Source organism: Peromyscus californicus, unplaced genomic scaffold (genome assembly GCF_007827085.1).
Source record: "Peromyscus californicus insignis strain IS unplaced genomic scaffold, ASM782708v3 Scaffold_33__1_contigs__length_539039, whole genome shotgun sequence".
In the NCBI taxonomy this organism is placed as follows: Eukaryota; Metazoa; Chordata; class Mammalia; order Rodentia; family Cricetidae; genus Peromyscus; species Peromyscus californicus.
Genome location: NW_026294544.1, coordinates 476,450 through 502,820, shown reverse-complemented (window position 1 = coordinate 502,820; position 26,371 = coordinate 476,450). Strand labels below are relative to the sequence as shown.

The following is a 26,371-nucleotide window of genomic DNA, read 5'->3' as shown; positions in this document are numbered from 1 at the left end:
AGTAGCAGACAAGTCATCCTTGTTTCATGTCTAGTATCTTGCTATGAGTGAGTACATACCATGTTTGTCTTTCTGAGTCTGGGTTACCTCACTCAGGATGATTTTTTCTAGATCCATCCATTTGTCTGTAAACCTCATGATGCCATTGTTTTTCTCTGCTGAGTAGTATTCCATTGTGTATATGTACCACATTTTGTTTATCCATTCTTCAGTTGAAGGGCATCTGGGTTGTTTCCATGTTCTGGCTATTACAAACAATGCTGATATGAACATAACTGAACAAGTGCTCTTATGGTGTGGTTGAGCATTTCTTGGGTATATGCCCAAGAGTGGTATAGCTGGATCTTGGGGGAGATGGATTCCCAATTTTCTAAGAAAGCGCCATATTGATTTCCAAAGTGGTTGTACAAGCTTGCATTCCCACCAGCAGTGGAGGAGAGTACCCCTAGCTCCACATCCTCTCCAGCATAAGGTGTCTTCAGTGTTTTTGATCTTAGCCATTCTGACAGGCGTAAGGTGGTATCTCAGAGTTGTTTTGATTTGCATTTCCCTGATGATTAGGGATGTTGAGCAGTTCGTTAAATGTCTTTCGGCCATTTGAGTTTCCTCTGTTGAGAATTCTCTGTTTAGCTCTATAGCCCATTTCTTAATTGGACTGTTGGGCATTTTGATGTTTAATTTCTTGAATTCCTTATATATTCTGGATATCAGTCCTCTGTCAGATGTGGGGTTGGTGAAGATCTTTTCCAGTTCTGTAGGCTGTCGCTTTGCCTTGTTGACCGTATCCTTTGCTCTACAAAAGCTTCTCAGTTTCAAGAGGTCCCATTGATTGATTGTTTCTCTCAGAGTCTGTGCTACTGGTGTTCTATTTAGGAAGTAGTCTCCTATGCCAATGCGTTCAAGACTACTTCCTACTTTCTCTTCTAGCAGGTTCAGAGTAGCTGGATTTATGTTGAGGTCCTTGATCCACTTGGACTTAAGTTTTGTGCACGGTGATAGATATGGATCTATTTGCAGCCTTCTACATGTTGATATCCAGTTTTGCCAGCACCATTTGTTGAAGATGCTTTCTTTTTTCCATTGTGCACTTTTGGCTTCTTTGTCAAAAATTATATGTTCATAGGTGTGTGGATTAATGTCAGGGTCTTCAATTCGATTCCATTGGTCCACATGTCGGTTTTTATGCCAGTACCAAGCTGTTTTTATTACTGTAGCTCTATAGTAGAGCTTGAAGTCAGGGATCGTGATGCCTCCAGAAGTTGTGTTATTGTACAGGATTCCTTTGGCTATCCTGGGTTTTTTGTTTTTCCATATGAAGTTGAGTATTATTTTTTCCAGGTCTGTGAAGAATTGTGTTGGTATTTTGATGGGGATTGCATTGAATCTGTAGATTGCTTTTGGTAGGATTGCCATTTTTACTATGTTAGTCCTGCCTATCCATGAGCATGGGAGATCTTTCCATTTTCTGACATCTTCTTCAATTTCTTTTTTCAGGGACTTAAAGTTCTTGTCATATAGGTCCTTCACTTGCTTGGTTAGTGTTACCCCAAGGTATTTTATGTCATTTGTGGCTATAGTAAAGGGTGATGTATCTCTAATTTCCTTCTCCGCTTCTTTGTCCATTGTATATAGGAGGGCTACTGATTTTTTTGAGTTGATCTTGTATCCTGCTATGTTGCTGAAGGTGTTTATAAGCTGTATCAGTTCCTTGGTGGAATCTTTGGGGTCGCTCAAGTATACTATCATGTCATCTGCAAATAGGGAAAGCTTGACTTCTTCCTTTCCAATTTGTATCCCCTTAATCTCCTTATGTTGTCTTATTGCTCTGGCTAGAACTTCAAGTACTATATTGAATAAGTATGGGGAGAGTGGACAGCCTTGCCTCGTTCCTGATTTTAGTGGAATTGCTTTGAGTTTCTCTCCATTTAATTTGATGTTGGCTGTTGGCTTGCTGTAAATTGCCTTTATTATGTTTAGGTATGTTCCCTGTATTCCTGATCGCTCCAATACCTTTATCATGAAGGGGTGTTGGATTTTGTCAAATGCCTTTTCTGCATCCAGTGAGATGATCATATGGTTTTTTTCTTTGAGTTTGTTTATATGGTGTATTACATTGACGGACTTTCGTATGTTGAACCACCCTTGCATCCCTGGAATGAATCCTACTTGATCATGGTGGATAATTGTTTTGATGTGTTCTTGGAGTCTGTTTGCCAGTATTTTATTGAGTATTTTTGCATCAATGTTCATGAGGGAGATCGGTCTGTAGTTCTCTTTCTTTGTTGTATCCTTGTTTGGTTTAGGAATTAGGGTAATTGTAGCCTCGTAGAAGGAGTTTGGTAATGTTCCTTCTGTTTCTATTGTGTGGAACAATTTAGAGAGTATTGGTATTAACTCTTCTTTGAAGATCTGGTAGAATTCTGCGCTGAAACCATCTGGTCCTGGGCTTTTTTTGGTTGGGAGACTTTTAATGACTGTTTCTATTTCGTTAGGGGTTATTGGACTATTTAAATAGTTTATCTGGTCTTGATTTAACTTAGGTATGTGGTACCTATCCAGAAAGTTATCCATTTCTTTTAGGTTTTCCAGGTTTGTCGAATAGAGGTTTTTGAAGTATGACCTGATAATTCTCTGGATTTCCTCAATGTCTGTTGTTATGTCCCCCTTTTCATTTCTGATTTTGTTGATTTGGATGCTCTCTCTCTGTCTTTTGGTTAGTTTGGATAAGGGCTTGTCTATCTTGTTGATTTTCTCAAAGAACCAACTCTTTGTTTCATTAATTTTTTGTATTGTTCTCTTTGTTTCTATTTTATTGATTTCAGCTCTCACTTTGATAATTTCCTGGCGTCTATTTTTCCTGGGAGACTGTGCTTCTTCTTGTTCTAGAGCTTTCAGGTATGCTGTTAAGTCTCTAGTGTGAGATTTCTCCAACTTATTTATGTGGGCATTTAGTTCTATGAATTTCCCTCTTAGTACTGCTTTCATAGTGTCCCATAAATTTGGATATGTGGTGTCTTCATTTTCATTGATCTCTAGGAAGTCTTTAATTTCTTATTTCTTCCTTAACCCATTGGTGATTCAGTTGGGTATTATTCAGTTTCCATGAGATTGCAGGTTTTCTGTAGTTTTTGTTGTTGTTGAAATCCAACTTTACACCATGGTGGTCTGATAGAACACAGGAGGTTATTCCAATTGTTTTGTATCTGTTTAGATTTGTTTTGTGGCCAAGTATGTGGTCAATTTTAGAGAAGGTTCCATGGGGTGCTGAGAAGAAGGTATATTCTTTTTTGTTAGGATGGAATGTTCTGTAGATATCGATTAAGTCCATTTGAGTCATGACATCAGTTAAGTCCTTTATTTCTCTGTTAAGTTTCAATTTGGGAGATCTGTCCAGTGGTGAAAGTGGGGTGTTGAGGTCTCCCACTATTAATGTGTGGGGTTTTATATGTGATTTAAGCTTTAGTAATGTTTCTTTTACATATGTGGGTGCCCTTGTGTTTGGGGCATAAATATTCAGAATTGAGACTTCATCTTGGTGGATCTTTCCTGTGATGAGTATGTAATGCCCTTCTTGATCTCTTTTGATTGATTTTAGTTTGAAGTCTATTTTGCTGGATATCAGGATGGCTACACCCGCTTGTTTCTTAAGACCGTTTGATTGGAAAGTCTTTTCCCAGCCTTTTATTTTTAGGTAGTGTCTATCTTTGAATTTGAGATGTGTTTCTTGTATGCAGCAGAAAGATGGGTCCTGCTTTCGTATCCATTCTGTAAGCCTATGTCTTTTTATAGGTGAATTAAGTCCATTGATATTGAGGGAAATTAATGACCAGTGATTGTTCATTCCTGTTATTTTTTGGTGGTGATGTGTGGGTACTTCTATACGTTGGGGTTTACTGCTGTGGCTTTATCTGTTGCCTGTGTTTTCGAGGGTGTATCTGACTTCCTTAGGTTGGAATTTTCCTTCTAGTGCTTTCTGTAGGGCTGGGTTTGTGGATAAGTATTGTTTAAATCTGGCTTTGTCATGGAATGTCTTGTTCACTCCATCTATGGTGATTGAAAGTTTTGCTGGGTATATTAGTCTAGGTTGACATCCATGGTCTCTTAGTGTCTGCATTACATCTGTCCAGGTTCTTCTGGCTTTCAAAGTCTCCATTGAGAAATCGGGTGTTATTCTGATGGGTTTGCCTTTATATGTCACTTGGCCTTTTTCCTTTGCTGCTCTTAATATTCTTTCTTTATTCTGTACGTTTAGTTGTTTAACTATTATGTGGCGAGGGGACTTTTTTTGGGGGTCTAGTCTGTTTGGTGTTCTATAAGCTTCTTGTATCTTCATAGGCATTTCCTTCTTTAAGTTGGGAAAGTTTTCTTCTATGATCTTGTTGAATATATTTTCTGTGCCCTTGAGTTGGTATTCTTCTCCTTCTTCGACCCCTATTATTCTTAGGTTTGGTCTTTTCATGGTGTCCCAAATTTCTTGGACATTTTGGTTCATGACTTTGTTGGCTTTAGTGTTTTCTTTGACTGATGAATGTATTTCTTCTACTGTATCTTCAACGCTAGAGATCCTCTCTTCCATCTCTTGCATTCTGTTGATTATACTTGCATCTGAAGTTCCCAATCGTTTTCTCAGATTTTCTATTTCCAGCATTCCCTCTGTTTGTGTCTTCTTCATTTTTTCTATTTCCCTTTTCAGGTCTTGGACTGTTTCCTTCATTTGTTTCATTGATTTTTCTTGATTTTCTCTCAGTATTTTATTGTTTTCTTCCAGGACTTTATTGATTTCTTCTAATTTGTTTGCCCTTTCCTCTAGTTGTTTACAGCGTTCTTCACATTTTTTTGTCTTTTCCTCTACGGAAGCCTCTAGCTTCTTCATGATGTCATTCATAAGGCTGTTTTCTTCTGCTTCTTCCAATTTCTGATGTTCAGGTCTAGGTGTTGGAGGAGGGCTAGGGCCAGGTGATGCTGTATTGCTATTCATTTTGTTGTATATATTTCTGCCTTGACGTCTGCCCATCTCCTTGTGGTTCGTTCTTGGCCTTATCCGCACACTTGTTTCAGACAGACCAGTGTTCCAAAAGGGAAGTCAGTGTTCCAAAAGGGAAGTCCGGAGCAAGATGGGAGCTGGGGGCCGGCCTCTGAGTCTCAGGAAGAGGCTTGGGGCTCAGGTGGATGGGCGTGGGGGCAGGGCGTGGAGACTGCAGGGTCTGCCAGGGGTCTTGGAGAAGGGGATCCTTCCCGGTGGGGCTAGCAGGGAACCTGCCTGGTGGCCAGAACCTGGGGCCGAGTTGGGCAGGTCTTCCCTGGAGTGGCTGGTGCCCAGGGATGGGGTCTGGGGCAAGGAAGGGTACTCACGAGTGTTCCAAAAGGGACGTCCGGAGCAAGATGGGAGCTGGGGGCCGGCCTCTAAGTCTCAGGAAGAGGCTTGGGGCTCAGGCGGATGGGCGTGGGGGCAGGGCGTGGAGACTGCAGGGTCTGCCAGGGGTCTTGGAGAAGGGGATCCTTCCCGGTGCGGCTAGCAGGGAACCTGCCAGTATTCCAAAAGGGAAGTCCGGAGCAAGATGGGAGCTGGGGGCCGGCCTCTGAGTCTCAGGAAGAGGCTTGGGGCTCAGGCGGATGGGCGTGGGGGCAGGGCGTGGAGACTGCAAGGTCTGCCAGGGGTCTTGGAGAAGGGGATCCTTCCCGGTGGGGCTAGCAGGGAACCTGCCCGGTGGCCAGAACCTGGGGCCGAGTTGGGCAGGTCTTCCCTGGAGTGGCTGGTGCCCAGGGATGGGGTCTAGGGCAAGGAAGGGTACTCACGAGTGTTCCAAAAGGGAAGTCCGGAGCAAGATGGGAGCTGGGGGCCGGCCTCTAAGTCTCAGGAAGAGGCTTGGGGCTCAGGCGGATGGGCGTGGGGGCAGGGCGTGGAGACTGCAGGGTCTGCCAGGGGTCTTGGAGAAGGGGATCCTTCCCGGTGCAGCTAGCAGGGAACCTGCCTGGTGGCCAGAACCTGGGGCCAAGTTGGGCAGGTCTTCCCTGGAGTGGCTGGTGCCCAGGGATGGGGTCTGGGGCAAGGAAGGGTACTCACCAGTATTCCAAAAGGGAAGTCCGGAGCAAGATGGGAGCTGGGGGCTGGCCTCTGAGTCTCAGGAAGAGGCTTGGGGCTCAGGCGGATGGGCGTGGGGGCAGGGCTTGGAGACTGCAGGGTCTGCCAGGGGTCTTGGAGAAGGGGATCCTTCCCGGTGGGGCTAGCAGGGAGCCTGCCCGGTGGCCAGAACCTGGGGCCGAGTTGGGCAGGTCTTCCCTGGAGTGGCTGGTGCCCAGGGATGGGGTCTGGGGCAAGGACGGGCACTCACCAGTGTTGTAAAAGGGAAGTCCGGAGCAGGATGGGAGCTGGGGGCCGTGTCTCTACATTTTTGACTTCATTTCCCAGGTTGCTTTTCCTTATTAATCATGTATTAGAAACTCCATTTCCCATCATGCTTCTTGGATGATTTCCTAGATTGCTTTTTCTTATACCATCACTATGTGTTGGACTGCATTTCCCAGGATGCTTTTCTCTGTATTGTCCATGTATTCCACACTACATTTCCCATCATTCCTTTTGGATCAGAAGGAAACTTACTGTTTCCTCTTTATACCATCCATATGCTTCAAACTTCACTTTCAGAGCATACCTTTATCTACAGAATCAGTACATTTGGACTTCATTTCCAAGGATGCTTTCTTTACAGCATCAATATATGTGGACTTCATTTCCTAGGATGCCTTTCTCTAGAGCATCACTATATTCTAGACTTCATTTCCTAGGATGCTATTCTCTACAGTATCACTACATTTGAACTACATTTCTCAGAATGACTTTCTTTAAGGCATCACTGCATTCTGGATTTTATTCCCCAGGATGCCTTTCTTTATAGCTTCACTACACTTACAATTCATTTCCCAGGAATGATTTTCCTATAGGCAACAGAACATATGGACTTCATTTCCCAGAATGCCTTTCTCTAGACCATAACTGCATTTGGACTTCATTTAGCAGGACACCTTTCCCTAGAGCATCATTGCATTCTGGATTTCATTTCCCAGGATGCCGTTCTATAGAGCATCTGTGCATTCTGGACTTCATTTCCCAGAATGTCTTTATAGCATACTACATGTAGCACTTCATTTCCCAGGGTCCCTATCTCTAGAGCATTATTACATTCTAGACTTCATTTACCAGGATGCCTTTTTAGAGTATCATTACATCCTGGACTCCATTACACAGGCTGCATTTCTCTATAGCATGAGCCCATTGTGACTTCATTTCCCAGGATGCCTTTCTCTACAGCATGACTACTTTTGGGACTTCATTTCCCAGAGTCCCAATCTCTATAAAATTATCACATTCTGGACTTCATTTCCCAGGATGCTTTTCTCTAGAGCATCATTACATTTCAAACTATATTACCCAGCATTGCCTTTCTCTAGAGCATCATTACATAGTGGACTCCATTTCCACAGATGACTTTCTCTATAGCTTTAGTACATGAAATGAAATGAAATACATTTGGACAACTCCTTCATGTAAGTTGCATGTTCATTCAGGACTTGCTCTGGCCCAAATACTTGTATTCCTCTTCCATTTGATAACAGAATGCTGCTGTGTGTGTCCTACTTTATGACTTGGATGGCTTGGTAACATGACTTGGTTTCCTGGCAACACCCAACTCTTGATGAGTTTATGTTGCATTATAAGGTGGTGGACCATTGTCAAATGTTCATTTTCTCCCATTGGTTAGGATTAATTGCATGTGCTTGCATGCTTGGCCATATTTATTTTTGAAAATGATTCTATTACCATCAGTGGCAGAGACCGAAAATGACTTTAAGAGGTATTGTGTTTTCCCAACTATAAAATTATCCTATTTGTACATTATTCACTTTTGTTCTTTTCCTCTTGGTGTGTGTGTGTGTGTGTGTGTGTGTGTGTGTGTGTGTGTGTGTGTGTGTACTGTGTATCACAGGCTTTAAAACTCACAATGATCTTTATACCTCTGTGTCTGGTGTTCTGGTAAAAAAAAAAGAATGCACTACCACACACAGCTTAAAAAATAATTTTTATTGTGGAAGTTTCCATGAAGGCCAGAAGAGATTGTAGTTCTTCATTTTGGAGTTACAGATAGTAGTTAGCTTCTATATACACTGGGAATTGAAGCTGGATGTTCTGAAAAATTCTTCAGTACTCTTAACTGCTACTATATTTCTCACTCTAAGTTTTCTATTCTTGATTATTTTTCTTATCCAACACAGCATAGTCAGACTGATGCTGATTATAAAGTGAAATTCTCCTTCATTTGAGAGAATGATTCTCAGCCAGGGAGGACATACCCCCCCCCCCAAATTGTTCATCCATTATAACATGATCAGCCAATTATCCATATATGTACAATTAATACAAATGGAAACAGCATGTTGTACTCACGTATTTCAAAATATTTATTCACTCATACCTAACAGGGAAGAATTTGGAAGTGATTTGGGAAGAAATATGATGTAATATATTTTAACTAACAAATTAAAGAAATAATTGTAATAATGTAGATGTAATGGTCTCATTAATTAAGAAACACAGAGCCAAATGCAGAGTTAAAAGCCCCAGAGGTCAGAGAACACTAGCTAAGAGCTGAGACCAAGACCGCCTCTTTACCACCCGCTGCCGCTGCTGTCCTTCCTCTGAGAAAGAGACCTACTTCCTGTGTGTCTGTCTTTTTATTGAACTTATGTTTTGCCTTTCAATGGTTGTAAACCCAACCAAATGACCTCCTCTTAACTGCCTGTCTATACAGACCTCCAGATCTCTATGGTTTGTATTGAGATTAAAGGCATGTGTCTTCATGCTGGATATGTCTTTGAACACACAGACTCTGCCTGCCATGTGATCAGATTAAAGGCATGTGCCACCACTGCCCAGCTTCTGCTTTGGCTTGCTATTAGCTCTGACAGGAAAATTTATTTATTAACATACAAATGAAATCACATTTCATCACAAATAAAGTATCACCATAATTTTAAATTAAAAGAGGGAGTAGATAGATGGCTCAGCAATTAAGAGCACTAGGAGCCGGGCGGTGGTGGCACACACCTTTAATCCCAGCACTCGGAAGGCAGTGGCAGGCGGATCTCTGAGTTTGAGGCCAGCCTGGTCTCCGAAGTGAGTTCCAGGAAAGGCACAAAGCTACACAGAGAAACCCTGTCTCAAAAAACAAAAAACAAAAACAAACAAACAAACAAAAGAGCACTAGATTTTCTCTTACTGAAGTCCCAGGTTCCATGCACAGGACCTACAAGTAGCTAAACATTTGCTGTCAATCTAGTCCCAGGCATTTCCTGCCTTCTGGTCCTTTAGTTACCGGGCACAGACACATACAGGCAAAACACCATATAATTAAAATTATTTTTAAAGAAGTTTTTTTAGCTGAAATTATCCTGAAGTTTAATTACCAGTTTGGTGACATTTCTATCTTCTTGCTTACTGAAAGATGATGATTCTAATTTTAGTGTATCCATAAATGAATCTGTAGTCCTTATTTAGGGCCACTTTGAGAGTTACTAGGTAAAAGCTGATTAATTTAATTAGGGCTGTTATCTGTCACATATAATGTTGTGCTAATAGTCTGAAAAAAGTTGTCAGACTTGGCAAAAATCTATGTGCTTGGAACTTTATAGGTTATTTCCCCTTAGTTCTAATTTGAGGATGCTTTCTAGATGGGTGAAGTTGTTAAGAACTTATTTCCATCTCATATAAGTATCACCTGACTTAACTGATGTGTGGTTTTTCACTGGATTGATATTTTCTTTTTTTTCATTTATATTTATTTATTTTTTTAAAAATGTTTTTATTTTTATTTTGCAATGCAATTCAGTTCTACATATCAGTCACGGATTCCCTTGTTCTCCCCCCTCCTGCCCCCCTCACCTTATCCCCAGCTCACCCCCCATTCCCACCTCTTCCAGGGCAAAACCTCCCCCACGGACTGAGATCAACCTGGTAGACTCAGTCTAGGCAGGTCCAGTTCCCTCCTCCCAGGCCGAGCCAAGTGATCCTGCATAGGCCCCAGGTTTCAAACAGCCGACTCATGCAATGAGCACAGGACCTGGCAAAAGTTTTAAAAAAGCATAGCATGGGATTCTCTCCACTAATGTCACAGCTCTGAGACAGACAGCTTCCAGGGCTAGTTAAAGTGAACTCTTCTGGTCCTGCACGGAAGCAGTTGTGGCCTTCTCCCAAGCCTTTGTTCTAAGGTTAATAGAGCTCATCATAACTATTCATTTAGGAGCAGAGTAAACAGTGCTGTTAGGTGACTTCTCCTTGATGCTTTCTGTATTTGCATTCTCTATCTTTCATATATGGGAGAATTGTGGCATTGGTATGTTACCTTTTAGATTAAATATCAAGATTCACAGGTCACATAGGCTACAAAACAGTCAATGTTCACTGTGTCATTTGCTTGATTTTCAGGTAAGACCTTGTGGTGCAAGATGAACATGTCAGAGGCATTTCTTTTGATCATTTTTATAATTTATATGTTTCTGCATGACTTTGAAGTAACAATGTCTTTTCTTGTACATTGTAATAATGTTCAGAAGTGTATTTGTTAACTGAGCATGCTGAGGAAGAGGGAGAACTCTACATAAACATGTCCAAATTAACTAATTGATGTCCTCATAATTCTTTTGTTTAGGAAAAGCATTGCTTTAGAAATAACTCCCATTCTCACCTTGCCTCCTGCAGGTAAGAAATCTTTTTCAATTTATCTGTCCCATTTGTTGTGATGGCTATTCATGGTAATCAAACTGACTTAGTCTGGAATAACTAAAACCCAAAGAGTTGGGTGCACATGTAAGAGGTTTTTATTAAAGGTTTAAAGTTGAAGACCCTTTTTTTAACACACCTTTAATCCCAGCACTCAGAAAGCAGAGGCAGGTGGATCTCTGTGAGTTCTAGGCCAACCTGGTCTACAGAATGAGTTTCATGATAGACTCCAAACGCTACACAGAGAAACCCTGTCTTGAAAACAACAACAACAACAACAACAAAGACCCATCTTTAATCTGGATCATTTCAGGTGATACCCACCTTCAGCTGCTTGGTGGTCATGCACATCAGTAAGCACATGCACATGACAGTACTCAGTAAGCAGAGGCAGTTTGATTTTCTGAGATTGAGTCCAGCCTGGTCTACAGACTGAGTTCTAGGACTACACAGACAAGCCCTGTCTTGAAAACACCAAAAATTCAATCAGCAGTTGTAGCCCCATAGTGAGACCCCAGCAAGACCACCATAAAGCCAATATCTGATGCAAAACAAACAGGGGTTTATTGATAACGAGGAAGCCCAAGCTTGGTCCATGTCCATCACACTGGCTAGCCAGGTGAAGGAGGATGGGGAGGAAGGGGCTTTTTATTGGAAAAACCATAATCAGGGTGTTACAAGCCTTGGCATCATATGATTGGATGAGAGTGTGTCACCTTTGAATTTAATGGTTGGGGGATACAGTTATCATTTTGGGGCAGGCTTTAACAAGTCCCAGGCTTTCTCCTTGAGCTCCCCTGGAGGCTAGCTGGCCTTGCATGTTCTGACTGTGGGGGCTGACTCAGTGGCCCAGGCTCTGTTCTTAAGCTGTCATGGAGGCTGGCTGGCCTTGCACATCCACATTGACCCATGCACAAAGCTCTAAGTTGGTGAGGGGTCCCAGACAGTAAACAGTTGACTGAACCTTAAGCAGTCAGAGTATGTGCAGAAAGGGATAAATCATAGCCCTCCCAGAAACTGCTTGCTTAATTCTCAAGAAATTGAAATTGAGATCTGATCTCTGAGAGAAGACTGAGTAGCTTGTTATGATGTCTGCTTGGTCCTTTCACAACAAACAATAAGATGCACCTTTAATCTGGATAGCAGCTCTTGGTGTCAGCCTACATATATAAAGGGTATTAAAGAAGGAAGTTCTCTCTTTGCCTGCTTGTCCTAGAACTGGATAGCAACTTCATTCTTTACTAGCCTTAGAGGCTACTTCCTTAGAGTTTTGGTGTGTACTGAAGACCAGCTGAGATCTCCTGCCTCATGGAATGAACAACAACTGATCTCTTCATATTTCTATGGTAGGCAGCCATTGTTGGACTAGCTCTACCATAGCTTGTGAGACATTCTAAAAAATCCACTTTCTACATACATGGAAGGTTCATTCTACCAGTCCTGTTCATGCAGAGAATCTTGAATAATGCAGTATTTTGTTTTGTTTTCACCTGCCCATGGAGGAAAATGTCCTGGCTAAAAATAGTGCTTGCAAACACATTCCTTCCTAGCTCAACTATGCTTAAAACATTCAGCTTTCCATGAAGACTAATCTTTAGTATTATTCATTTGCTAACAGTTTGCTCTGAATTTTAGGACTAAATCTCCTAAAGCAATGGAGGCATCACCCAAGTGTCTGATGGGAGAAAGACCTATTTTCTTGTTTGTGATCTGGTTCATGCTTTCTTTTCTGGTTGTCTGAATTCCCTGTGACCACTAGATAAAAAGTACATTCAGTTCATCTGATCTCAATGTGAAGTCACAGAACAAACATCTGTGAAAATATTTTATTTGTTCTCGAGCAAATAAGACTTATCTGGGGATCAGAGGACAGAGCCATCTACTAGTTAGACATAGAGGCCAGACAGTTTTGGGACACACACCTTTAATCCTGTCACTCAGGAGGCAATGATTCATTTGGATCTTTGTGAGTTCAAGGCCACACTGCAAACAGAGGCAGGCATGATAGCACACACCTTTAATCCTGACACCTATGGTCACATGTTCTTGCCTGGGGAGGACACACACCTTTAATCCCAGGAAGCAATGGGAGGAAGCAGAGAGGTATATACGGAATGAGGACAAGGAACTAGATGCTTTTAAGCAGTTCAACTGAGACCCTCAGGAGTGAGGACTCACAGGCATTCAGTGTGAGGATTTGTGGAAACAGGATCGTGGGAGGAGTTGGTGAGGTGAGCTTGGCTGTGGCTTGTTCTGCTTTAATGATGTTTAAGTTTTCTCCCCAATATCTGGCTCTGGAATTTTTATTAATACGAGAGTTTAGCAATTTGTTTTACAAACATCTCCTTTTTATCTTTAAGTCTATTTTAATTGTTAATATTCTGGAAACCTTTCCACCTGTGTGACAGGAAATCACTCCACACCACACAGTACAGTGGGCTGCGCACACTCACTAGTGACATTGTGTCCAGGGGGAAGAAGGGAAAATGCCTATGGAGTGCAATAAGATAGCAGGGTACGTATTGGACCCAGGGGAAAGTGCTATTGAAATGCATATATCTGCTGATTTAGAAAATATCTTTGTGTGTGGGGAAAGGCAGGCTTAGGAATTATTGTACTGAGTTTTTGAGCATAGTGTAACCCTATGGGAGGCGTTCTTTTCACTCAGGCCTCACTAGCCAATCAGGCTGTCCAGGCAACTTACCAGTCAGAAGTGGTTCAGAGTCCTTCTAGAAGCCAGCTTCAGGCTTGACTTCGAAGAGGAGAACATGCCATTGATTCTGTGTGCTATGCTGTGAGTGCTGCTGCAGGGAGCTGAGCAGAGAGCATGGACAAGCTGGGAAACCACAACATGGTGAGTGAGGGGCTGCTGTTCCCAGATGGGGTGGGGCAGATCATGAGGTGCAGGAGACAGTGTGGTGGGGCCTCCCAAGGTGTGGGTGGGATCCTGCAGCCAGAATTCCTTTCCTGTGAGGTCCCATGTGGTCCTTGATACTTCCTAGTCCTAGGGAAGGCCTCTGCATAACTTTGCTCTGTGGGCTGATTCTGCTCACAGAATTGGGAGCAGAGAGCTGTGTGTAGAAAGATACTTGTAATCAACTTCAACATTCTTTTTGTTTGAAAGTTTTATGCCCAGATTGAGGGGATCACCAAAAACCCACTATAGAGGCTGTATCCTGTAAGTGACAGCAAAGAGACTTTATTTTCAAGCTCTGGGGCTTGGTCTGTCTGTCCCACACTGCAGGGAGAGCAGAGAACCCTGAGCTCAGGTGGGATTGGGTTTTTAAAATAGCCGTGGTTGGGGTGAGGAAATTTCCAGAATTCAGGACCCTGATTGGCTGACAATTATGTAGGGGTGTCTGAAAAACAAAAATAGGTATGTGCTAGATTCAGGGATATTTGGACACCTTATCTAATTCTTGGAATGTTTGGGATGTTAGGTGCTTCCCCATCCCTGGGTGGATCCCTGTGCGGTGTAAGTGTATGTCTTTTGCTGAATCTCAAGGTTGCTTGTTAGGAAGCCAGTTATGAATGTATTTCTGGGCCTCTAAGCCTGTCATGCAGCTGTATGGTCATGTTGTTTGGGGGTACTTCCACAAGAGCATGTTGTTAAACTAAAAGAGGCCTAGTTTCTCCACTACCTTCTAGAGATTCAACACTTTGCATTTAACATTCATGTTTAGGATCCTTCATTGCTAATTTTGGGGAAGTTGTAAAAGGCATCTTATGTGTTGGACAGCACTCCACTACTAAGGTGTGATCTAGAAGAGTAGAATTAGTGATATAAAGGATTCAATAATACTTTGGAGATAGTAAGTCTTACAAAATAGAATTTAGCTCAGAGAGGACTGCCTAAGAAAAACAAAATAAGTATATTCTCCAGGCCTGTTAGAGATTAGTACAGTAGGATACACATTTGTTCACCAGGATTGTCCAGACAACTGGCTCCAAAGCATTACAAAGGAGACAATGTGAGACCAAAATGAGCTATCGTAGAAATAAGACCAAAATGCTTTCCCCCTAAAATGAAAGGCTAAGATTCCTCCTTTTGGGAATAGGCCATTAGTTACTGAAACCAGTCAGTTCACATTCCAGAAACCAGGAAGTATAAAAGTACAGAGTCACAAGATAGTCATGAGGTAATGCCTGCTGGACTATGGAATGTCCTCCCGGTTTCCAGGGTAGCTTACCATAAAAATGTCCCCACCTGAGGGCAGCCAATGAGAAATGGTGGCAGCCAACCACTCCCTTAGAAGTAAGATTAAGCCATGATTTCTAGAAAGCTCCTAGAAGCGAGCCAATCAGAATTGTACCCTTAATAGCACCCCTAAATGATATAACCTTGTGATTTTTACCTTTTAAAACTGAGCTTGCTGACAGACAGGCACTTCCTCCAGCCTCCACTGCATTGGATGTATTGGACAAAGTCCCTGCCTAGGCTTGTATTGCTTTTGCATTCCAGCATGATCGTCTTTGGTGGTCTCTCTGGAGGTCACGATCTGGGCAAAACAACTGCTCATTTACAACAAGCCACTAGGCCTAATCCAATATCAAAGAATATCTAACAAGCTGCTCATTGAGGCATTACATGTTCTCAACCAACTTTAAGTCCTGGCATGCCATAAAGTCCAAGTTTCTTCTTTAGAAAGGCATAGTTCTGGGCGGTGGTGGTGCACACCTTTAATCCCAGCACTCGGGAGACAGAGGCAGGCAGATCTCTGTGAGTTCAAGGCCAGTCTGGGCTACAGAGTGAGTTCCAGGAAAGGTGAAAGCTACCCTGAGAAACCCTGTCTTGAAAAAAAATTTCCTCTAGAAAGTCATAGTTCTGCCAGGTGGGCAATATGACACCAGGTGACAAACTTTTGAAAAGTAAAGCACAAGGTTTGTGGTGGTGGTGGTACACGCCTTTAATCCCAGCATTCACTTGAGAGGCAGAGGCAGGCAGATCTCTGTATGTTTGAGGACAGCCTGATCTAGAGAGTGAGTTCCAGGAGAGGCTCAAAAGCAACACAGTGGAAGCCTCTCTGGAAAAACCAAAAAAAAGAAAAAGAAAGAAAGAAAAAGAGGGAAAACACTATTGTGTTACAGAGTTGCCTGATGAAGCAAGGCTTTCCTTTATGCCGTCAGGTAGGGAGGAGGAAAATTCTTGGGAAGGTAGTTAAAACTTTGGACCTTGGACTTGAGAGCTTTCCCTAAGGGTCTGATGTGTTGACAATAGAACACCTCTGTCCCTACAGCCAGAAATATCCTTTGGAGAGCTGGTAATGGTCTAGGGCTAGCGCCTTTGTGGTGGGGTTGCTTCAGATCATGAATTTTCCCATTGTGTGATAGTTTCTGCTGACTTCATAAAAGTCATCCATTTTCTTCCATTTCCCCCCTGGAAGTAGTATACAAGTTGCTATTCTTCTTAAAAAGCTTAGTTGAGGCTGGAGAAATGGCTTAGAGGTTAAGAGCACTGGCTACTACTCTTCCAGAGGTCCTGAGTTCAATTCCCAGCAACTACATAGTGGCTCACAACTATCTATAGTGAGACCTAATGCTCTCTTTTGGACTGCATGCATACATGCAGGCAGGATACTGTATGATGCATAATAAATAAATAAATAAATAAGTAAGTAAATAAGTAAATAAATAAATAAATAAATCCTTTTTGAAAAAGGAGCTGAGTTGACATGAGACATAGATTGTACAAGACCTTCTGACCCAAGCTTTTACCTTTTCTGCCTCATTCTTTTTCTCTCTTTCTTATCCCCTTCACCTCCGAATCCTGTTACTCAAGAAGATCCTACTGTTTCATATCACTGGGTTATTTAAGAAATAATTTTGGAAATGTCTTTGCTGTGTAAGTCTTCCGTCTGTTTAAGTGGGTGGAGTTGCAGTATTTGGTCCCAATTTTAATTACTCAAAGTGTAATCTGGAGCCTCAATCCAAAGGTCACAAGGATGATAGAATATGTAGAATGCAAGACCTCTTCTAGGATGGCTCCTTTTTGAGCATTAGCCAGAGATGGATGCATGCTTTCATTAAAGAGATTTTTCCTTGTTAATCTCTTAATTGTGCACAGTGATTTCTCCCTTGGAAGGCATATTGATTCTAGGACACTTGCATTTTAATCTTCTTAGAAAAATGTTTCTGACACAAGCTCTCTTATGTTGACACAAATGGCCGTGGTCCCAGTATGTTGCTCTCCAGGTCTGTGATCTTGCTGCCCTCTATATTACAGCTGCAAAATCTTAAATTGAATGATTGTATCACCTTCAGGTTTAAAAACTACCCATTTGAGTCATCCAATTTAATATCCATTGTTGTAAAAGGAAAAGGATTTGCATGTGGAGCATGGTTTCAGCCTTCAGACCAGAATAGAAGGAATAGTTTATTGTGCACACTACTGGGGAAAACAGGTTAGGTAATAAGCTGTTGAAGTCACCATTATTAAAAAAAAAAAGCAGGACCTGATTGTAGTAGGCGGAGTGATTTTGTAATTTCTACGCATTTAATCACTGAAGTGTTGGGAATGAAGACCGACAAGACTTATTGGAATGGAGGGACTGTGAAAATTTCATGAGCTGATGGCCTGGCACCCTTTACCCAGCATACCTTGTAGGCAGGTCAAGTTTCAGTTGAATGTTCTATCGCTGGCTTGGTGTCCCAGGTCCATCACTGGAGCCTTATGTAGTTATAGAAAATTGCTAGTTCAGCCTCCATATTCTTAATTGTTTGGAGTCCTAACTAGGGTCACCCTTATAAATTCCAGGATTTTTTTTAAGATTTATTATGTATACAGTATTCTGCATGCATGTATCCCTGCAGGCCCGAGGAGGGCACCAGATCTCATTTTAAGTGGTTATGAGCCACCATGTAGTTGCCGGAAATTGAACTCAGGACTTCTGGAAGAGCAGTCCGTGCTCTTAACTACTGAGCCATCTCCCAGCCCAGGCTCCAGGTTGTTTACATTGCACTGTTTTCTTTTCTTTTCTTTTCTTTTTTTTTGGGGGGGGATTTTTGAGACAGGGTTTCTCTGTGTAGCTTTGCACATTTCCTGGGACTCACTTGGTAGCCCAAGCTGGCCTTGAACTCACAGAGATCCACCTGGCTCTGCCTCCCGAGTGCTGGGATTTAAGGCATGTGCCACCACCTCCAGCCTTTTTTTCTTAAAAAAAACTATTTATTTATTATTATACATACAGTGTTCTTTCTGCATGTGTCCTTGCAGGCCAGAAGAGGGCACCAGATCTTATTACAGGTGGTTGTTAGCCACCATGTAGTTGCCAGAAATTGACCTCAGGACCTCTGGAAGAGCAGTCTATGCTCTTAACGACTGAGCCATCTCTCCAGTCTATGTTCCAGGATGTTTGCACTGCTCTATTTTCATAACCCCTGGTATATGCTCTCCTATTCCAGTTATCTTTCCCTACCTTCTCCCTCTCTGTCCCTTCCTTACTCACCTGATCCTTCCTGTTCTCATCCCAACTTGCCATCAGTGCACCAAAAAAATCTATTTTATTTCCCCTTCCAAGGGAGAGACGCAAATCTCTCCTAGGGCTATTTTTTATTATTTAGCCTCTCTGCATCTACGGATTTTACTGTGATTAACTGTGATTACTGTGATATCTCTTTACTGAACTACTAATATCCAGTTATAAGTGAGTACATACCATGTTTGTCATACCATGTTTGACTTACTCAGGATATAAAGAACTAAAGAATCTTGACATCAAACCAAATAATCCATTTATAATGGGATATACCTCTAAACTGAATTCTCAGTAGATGAATATAAAGTTGCTGAGAAACACCTGAAGAAATGTTCAATATTCTTAGTCATCAGGCAAATGCATATTATAACTCCTTTGAGATTTCATTTTATATCTGTCAGAATGAGAAGATCAATAATACAAGTGACAGCTAATGCTGGCCAGAACATGGAGCAATGGGAGTCATTGCTTTGACAAGTACAAACTTGTACAGCCACTGTGGAAAGTAAATATGCAATCCTCTGAAAATGGGTAGTCAATCTACATCAAGACCCAGCTTGTGCATATACCCAAATGATGATCCTCCACCCTACCACAAGGACAATTGTTCAACTAGGTTCATAGAGGCTTTATTTATAATAGCCAGAAACTGTTATGTCTGTGAGAGATTTTGCTGATTGATGATTGAAATGAGAATGCTCTTCCACCTAGGGTAGCAGGAATGGCTATTCCACCTAGGGTGACAGTAGCAAGAACATACTCCAGTTGTGGGGGAGGAATAATCACTCTTGATTCAGACATGGTATAACACTCATTTATTCACACAGTAAGATTACAAGTAATATTTACCCTGTCTTCCAAATGGAAGCAGGAGTACCTCTCCAGGTGTATAGGTCTGGACATGCCACATCTGTTCCTATGGATCTTGGATAAGCCTTCCTCCAGTCAGCCATGTCTGCACTGGGTTCAGGATCTCATGTCTCATGCAAGAGTCTGATGAGCTCTGTTGGTCAGGTCTGAGGCTTCATTTTTATATCCCTTTCTGGCTAGGTTTCTAGTCTTATCCCTACTTACACACATAGCTTATAGCTTATCACTACTCCATTTGTAGTTTACTTATGTCATTCTATTGCTAATCACTCCTGTTCACCCTAGGTCTTACATGTTCCTTACAGTGACAATAACCATAAGTGGGCCTTGTCTAGAAAAGGGAGCTAACTGTGTATGAGACAGTTACTGGCAAGAGAGAAAACCAGGAAGCAATCTTTGCCCATGGACTTTGCCTTCAATTGTTAGCATGAGTTTTTATCCTGATCTCTCAAGGTGATGGAGTGTTATCTGACACAATCAGCCAAATAAACCCATTCATTGATATGCTTTTGGTTAGAGGCTTTAATCACAGCAGGATAAAAGCAATTTAAAACAAAAAAATGTAACACCAAAAGTGATTTTGTTGCTTGGTAGAACCTGAGAATGTTGTGTTTTGGAAGAATGTGGAAGATATCAGGACCTTAGTTGTCAAAAACCATAGCAAGTTACACACAGAACATTATTGGTGTATCGTGTACGACCAGGAAGATGGGAATGTTAAGGGGAATGGCAGAAAGTGGAGATTGAGACTATAGCATTTCAGTCAAAATGACTCAGTAAAAATTAGGCTAACAGTCATTTGTGTCATATTTTGGCTCCAAATCATTTCTTATTCTGTCAATGCTCAGGATATTTATTAATGCAGAATTAAAAAATAATGTGCTAGTTTCTTAAATGGAATATCGAATCTGTTGGAGGGTTTTTATAAACTCATTCAGGTCAACAGCAGAAGAAAACAAGTGGGGCAGAAACAAATGAAAATGAGAAGGTAGTTTCAGAGGGCAGTGAAGTACTGAAACAGGCAAAGGTTTTCAAAGACTTTATCACCACTATACAGAAAATGGAAGCCCTAAGGGTAATGGAAAATACCCTAAGTTTAATTCTCTATCTAGCTAGTGCTTCAAATTATGAAATGAGTAAGCACAGTGATATCTAGTCCCAGGAAGCAACTTCATACAAAACCTGCTTCACCTGTGGTCCAAGCATATTAGTGTCCATCCCAATCAAGAAGTCAAACTTTGCAATATCCTCCATCATCTGCTGGTCCTGGAAACTAGAGAGAATCAAAATTTAAGGTCATGGATTCTTAGCCTCTGGCTACAGTTCAGCATTTTTGCAGGAATGTATGATTGGCAGAGACAGAATCCAAGTGAGGAGATTGGGAGAGTTCATTGCATGAAGTTGTAAGGATGAGGCTTGGTGGGTTTTTTTATTCTTTTTAACTCTTTACTCTTTTGGTGGCCTGTGACCAAGTTCTAAAATAAATTGCACACACAGAGGCTTATTCTTTCTTATTATTGCCTGGCCTTAACTTGGCTTGTTTCTAGCCAGCTTTTCTCACCTTAAATTGACACATCCACCTTTCAGCTTTTATTTTTCTCTATTCTGTATACCTTTCTTTATTTCTTACTTCATTGCTTTCTGTGTAGGTGAGCGGATGGCACCTGGTGTCTTCTCTCTCTTTTTTTTTCTGTCTTGCTGCTTCTTCCTTTTTTTTCTGCCAAGATTTTTTTTCTCCCATTTATTATCTCTGACTGCCAGCCTTGCCTATCCTTTCCTGCTGAGCTATTGTCCACTCAGCTTTTTATTAGACCAATCAAGTATTTTAGACAGGCAATGTATCACAGCTTCACAGAGTTAAACAAATGCAACATAAAAGATTGCAACACAGCTTTGCATCAATAAAACAAATGTTCCACAGCATACACAAATATAAAACATCTTAAAATAATATTCCACACACCTGGGTTGCAACCACAAGATGTTGAGATACCTAACCTATGAGACATCTTCCATGTAGACCTAGCTACATATAGAGAGTAGAAGTAACCATAGAGAGAAATGTTTGGGAAGTTGCAAGGGAAGGGCCATCTGAGCACTTTGGAACTGAAGCCCCTTGCATCTGAGACAGAGATACAGGATTTGTTGTTTGTCTTGCTGTGCTTCAGTCTTTCCTTTGTTCAACCTTCCCTCACTGTGCCTCCATTTCACTGTTTTGGAATGTGAATGGGACTTTGTGCCATTGTATGTTCAAAAGATGTAACTCTACTAATTTTACAAGATATCACTGTCAAAAGATCATCTTGAGTGTCAGAAGAGACTTTGGACATTTGAACAGCATAAGAGCTGTTGCAGACTATGAGAATCACTGAAGTAACTAAATACATTTTCTTCATGAATGACCATGAGCTTTAATGACTTGGGTCAGAATGTAATTGATTCAAAATCCTCCCAGATAAGATAATGTATTTGGACACATGTTTCTCCTTGGTTATTTCTTTCTATTGTTTTGAAACCTTTAGTAGGAGGAGTGTTTCTGGATAAAATTCCTCACTAGGAGTATAATATGTATCTCTATAGTTTCAACACATTTCCTGTTTGTTCTGTATGCTGTGTTGTGGTTGAAACTAACCAGCCAGCTTCCTTCTTATTCTACAATGCCTTCATCATTATTATAGACTCTATCAAAATCACATACAGTAGAAGCAATTGCTATTCAGTGATAAGGCAGTTTTGTAACCTGTTCATATATATATTCTATTATCATCTTGATACAGTATAAATTCTTAGCCTAATAGTGAAATGTTTCATTGAGGTTTGCCCTGTAATTGAATAAAATCAAAACTTTTTATCCTAGACATCCTAGACTCTCCACTGCTATACAGCTTCCCTGGTTCTGTGGGTTGCAGTCTGATTGTTCTTTGTTTTATATTTAGAGTCCTCTTATGAGTGAGTACATACCATGTTTTCCTTGTAAGTTTGGGTTACCTCACTAAGGATGATATTTTCTAGTTCCATCCATTTGCCTGCAAATTTTATGCTGTCATTTTTTTTCCTCTGCTGAGTAGTACTCCATTGTGTACCACATTTTCTTAATCCATTCTTCAGTTGACAGGCATCTACGTTGTTTCCAGCTTCTGGCTGTTACAAATAATGCTGCTATGAACATAGTTGAACATGAATCTCTGTGGTATGTTGACCACTCCTTGGGTATATGCCTAAGAGTGATATATCTGGGTCTTGATGTAGATTGATTCCCAATTTTCTGAGAAACCACCATACTGATTTTCACAATGGTTGTACAAGTTTGCATTCCCACCAACATTGGAGGAGTGTTCCCTTTTCTCTGCATCCTCTCGAACATAGACTGTTATTAGTGTTTTTGATCATTGCCATTCTGACAGGCTTAAGGTGGTATCTCAGAGTGGTTTTGATTTGCATTTCTCTGATAATTAAGGATGTTGAGCATTTCTTTAAATGTTTTTCAACCATTTCTGATTCTTCTTTTGAGAATTTTCTGTTTTGTTCTTTAGCCAATTTTAAAAATTGGATTGTTCAGTATTTTGGTATCTAGTTTCTTGAGTTCTTTATATAATTTGGAGATCAGTCCTCTGTCAGATGTTGGGTGGGTGAAGGTCTTTTCCCATTCTGTAGGCTGTCTTTTTGTCTTATTGACCATGTCTTTTGTCCTACAAAAGTTTCTCAGTCTCAAGAGGCCCCATTTTAATTGTTGTGTCCAGAGTCTATGTTGCTGGTGTTATATTTAAGAAGTGATCTCCTGTGCCAATGTGTTCAAATGTACTTCCTACTTTCTCTTCTATTAAGTTTAGTGTAACTGGATTTATGTTGAGGTCTTTGATCTACTTGGACTTGAGTTTTGTGCATGGTGACACATATGAATCTACTTGTAATCTTTTACATTTTGACATCCAGTTATGCCAGCACCATTTGTTGAAGATATTTTCTTTTTTCCATTGTATAGTTTTGGCTTCTTTGTCAAAAATCAGGTGTTATATGTGCATGGATTAATGTCAGGGTCTTCAATTTGATACCATTGGTCTGTATGCCGGTTTTTATACCAGTACCAAGCTGTTTTTTCTTTTTTTTTGGTTCTTCAAGACAGGGTTTCTCTGTGGAGCTTTGCACCTTTCCTGGAACTCACTTGGTAGTTCAGGCTGGCCTTGAACTCACAGAGATCCACCTGCCTCTGCCTCCCGAGTGCTGGGATTAAAGGCGTGCACCACCACTGCCTGGCACCAAGCTGTTTTTATTACTATAGCTCTAGTAATGCTTGAGGTCAAAGATGGTGATGCCTCCAGAAGTTGCTTTATTATACAGGACTCTTTTAGCTTTCCTGGGTCTTTTTTTTTTCCATATGAAGTTGAGTATTTTTCTTTTCAAGTCTGAGAAGAATTGTGTTGGTATTTTCATGGGGATTGCATTGAATCTGTAGATTGCTTTTGGTAAGATTACCATTTTTACTATGTTAATCCTACCTATCCATGAAAATGGGAGATCCTTCCATTTTCTGATTTCCTCTTCAATGTCTTTCTTTAGAGATTTAAAGTTCTTATCAAAAATGTCCTTCACTTGCTTAGTTAGTGTTATCCCAAGGCATTTTATATTATTTGTGGCTATTCTAAAGGGTGATGTTTCTCTTACTTCTTTCTCAGCCCTTTTATCATTTTTGTATAGGAGGGCTACTGATATATTTTGAGTTGATCTTGTATCCTGCCACTTTACTGAAGGAGTTTATCAGCTATAGGAGTTCCCTGGTAGAATTTTTTTTTTTTTTTTGGTTTTTCGAGACAGGGTTTCTCTGTGTAGCTTTGCGCCTTTCCTGGGACTCACTTGGTAGCCCAGGCTGGCCTCGAACTCACAGAGATCCGCCTGCCTCTGCCTCCCGAGTGCTGGGATTAAAGGCATGCGCCACCACCACCCGGCTCCCTGGTAGAATTTTTGGGGTCACTTATGTATAGTATCACATCATCTGCAAATAATGAAAGTTTGACTTCTTCCTTTCCAATTTCTATCCCTTTGATCTCATTTTTTGTCTTATTGCTCTAGCTATAACTTTAAGTACTATATTGAATAAATATGGGGAGAGTGGACAGCCTTGTCTTGTTCCTGATTTTAGTGGAATCACTTTGAGTGTCTCTCTGTTTAATTTGATTGTTGCTGTTGACAATCTGTAAATTTCCTTTATTATGTTTAGGAATGTTCCTTGTATTCCTGATCTCTCTAAGACCTTTATCATGAAGGGGTTTTGGATTTTGTCAAAGGCTTTTTCAGCATCTAAGGAGATGATCATGTGTTTTTTTTTTTCAGTTTGTTTATGTGGTGTATTACATTGACAGATTTTTTTTATGTTGAATCATCCTTGCATCCCTGGGATGAAACCTACTTGGTCATGGTGGACAATTTTTTGATGTGTTTTTGCATTTGCTTTGCCAATATTTTGTTGAGTATTTTTGCATCAATGTTCATGAGAGAGATTGGTCTGTAATTCTCTTTCTTTGTTGCATCATTGTGTGGTTTGGGAATCAGGGTAATTGTAGCAACATAAAAAGAGTTTGGTAATGTTTCTTCTATTTCTATTGTGTGGAACAATTTGAAGAGTATTGGAATTAATTCTTCTTTGAAAGTCTAGTAGAATTCTGCACTGAAACCTTCTGGTCCTGGCCTTTCATTTTGGTTGGGAGACTTTTGATGACTGTTTCTATTCCTTTAGCGGTTATTGGTCTATTTAAGTAGATTATCTGGTCTTGATTTGGCTTTGGTATGTGGTACCTATCCATAAAATTGTCCATTTCTTCCTGATTTTTCAATTTTGTGGAGTACAGGTTTTTGAAATATGACCTTATTATTCTCTATATTTCCTTGTTGTCTGTTGTTTTGTCTCCCTTTTCATTTCTGATTTTATTAATTTGGGTGCTCTCTCTTTGCTTTTCGTTATTTTGGTTAGGAGTTTGTCTGTCTTGTTGATTTTTTCAAAGATCCAACTCTTTGTTTCATTGATTTTTTTATATTGTTCTCTTGGTTTCTATTTCATTGATTTCAGTCCTCAATTTGATTCTTTTCTGGCATTTATTTCTCCTGGGTGAGTTTGTTTCTTTTTGTTCTAGAGCTTTCAGTTGTGCTGTTAAGTCATTAGTATGAGATTTCTCCATCTTCTTTATGTGTGCGTTTAGAGCTATGGATTTTCCTCTTAGCACTGCTTTCATAGTGTCCCATAAGTTTGGGTATGATGTACTTTACTTTTCATTGAATTCTAGGAAGTCTTAATTTCTTACTTTATTTCTTCCTTGACCCATTGGTGTTTCAGCTGGGCATTATTCAGTTTCCATGAGATTATAGACTTTTTATAATTTTTGTTGTTGTTGAAGTCTGACTTTAAGGCATGGTGGTCCGATAAGATTCAGGAGGTTATTCCAATGTTTTTGTATCTGTTGAGATATGTTTTGTGACCAAGCATGTGGTCAATTTTTGAGAAGGTTCCATGGGTTTCTGAGAAGAAGGTATATTCTTTTGTGTTAGGATGGAATGTTCTGCAGACATTTATTAATTCCATTTGAGTCAAAACATCTGTTAGGTCCTTTATTTCTTTGTTAAGTTTCAATCTGGTAGATCTGTCTTTTGGTGAGAATGGTGTGTTGAAATCTCCTACTACTAATGTGTGTGATTTGATGTGCATCTTAAGCTTTAGTGTTGTTTCTTTTGAATGTGGGTGCCTTTGTATATGGGGCATAAAAGTTCAGAATCGAGATTTCATCTTGGTGGATTTTTCCTGTGATAAATATGTAATGTCCATCGTGATCTCCTTCGATTGATTTTAGTTTGTAGTCTACTTTATTAGATATTAGGATAGCTACACCTACTTGCTTCTTAGGTCCATTTTCTTGGAAAGCCTTTTCCCAGCCCTTTACTCTAAGGTAGTGTCTGTCTTTGAAGTAAAGGTGTGTTTCTTGTATGGAGCAGATGGATGGATCCTGTTTTCTTATCCATTCTGTTAGTCTGTGTCTATTTATAGGTGAGTTGAGACTATTGACATTAATGGACCAGTGATTGTTAATTCTTGTTATTTTTTTGTGGTCATGTTGCGTTTTCCTTCTTTGGTATTTTTTTGGTGTGGGATTATCTATTGCCTGAGTTTTCACTGGTGTGTTTAATTTCTTTAGGTTGTTTTTTCTTTCTCGTGCTTTCTGTAGGGCTGGATTTGTATATAGGTATTGTTTAAATCTGGTTTTATCAT

At 40.6% G+C, this 26,371-nt stretch overlaps 1 long non-coding RNA gene across 1 annotated transcript; it reads left to right on the top strand.

Annotated features, from left to right (window-relative positions):
* Window positions 1-7,452: 7,452 nt before the first annotated feature.
* On the top strand, window positions 7,453-13,622 carry LOC128121188 (uncharacterized). The gene is made up of 3 exons (XR_008222104.1): window positions 7,453-7,545; window positions 10,704-10,753; window positions 13,443-13,622. It is a non-coding gene; the product is annotated as an uncharacterized LOC128121188 (long non-coding RNA).
* The last annotated feature ends 12,749 nt before the right edge of the window (window positions 13,623-26,371 follow it).